This window comes from Sinocyclocheilus anshuiensis, unplaced genomic scaffold (assembly GCF_001515605.1).
Source record: "Sinocyclocheilus anshuiensis isolate Anshui unplaced genomic scaffold, SAMN03320099.WGS_v1.1 scaffold3302, whole genome shotgun sequence".
NCBI lineage: Eukaryota > Metazoa > Chordata > Actinopteri > Cypriniformes > Cyprinidae > Sinocyclocheilus > Sinocyclocheilus anshuiensis.
In genome coordinates, this window is record NW_015541055.1 from 68757 (window position 1) to 69206 (window position 450).

The 450-nt window shown below is 42.4% G+C and overlaps 1 protein-coding gene across 1 annotated transcript in view; it reads left to right on the forward strand.

The window, feature by feature from the left end:
- The window catches only part of LOC107690654 (scavenger receptor cysteine-rich type 1 protein M130-like), a 31856-nt gene that overhangs the window by 2950 nt on the left and 28456 nt on the right, over nucleotides 1-450 (forward strand). The gene's annotated exons all lie outside the window — the stretch shown is intronic.

A 450-nucleotide genomic window follows, 5' to 3' on the forward strand; every position in this document is an offset into this window, starting at 1 on the left:
GGCCAACAGCGCATAGGACGGGTTTTTATCGCTTGCACGATTTCTCTATGGTTATAATAATAATAATGTTAATAATAAATAAATGTTAAGCATTTTGCCCAGTCGGCCACGGCCGGCCGCCTGGTCCCGAGATGGGCCGACCGAACCGTTCAGTCAAAATCAAGCACGTCATCAGAGAGATTGCAACACGAGCTAATTTTCAGTAAAAGCTAGATAATGGACCGTAAAAAAGGAGAAAAACTTTGAGAAAGGAAAAAAAAGGGGCTTAAGTCCGACGCTGCTAAATGCGCAAAATTAACCGAACTCTTTTCAAAAGGTTTAAATTCGGCTACTGCAGCGGAGGACAGTTAGTGCCGCAGAGGTAAGAAGAAAACAGAAAACACAGCTAGCACAAGTCATTTTCACACTACTTCTGCCAGTTAGCTCCTGTGTGTGTTTTTTTTTTTTGCA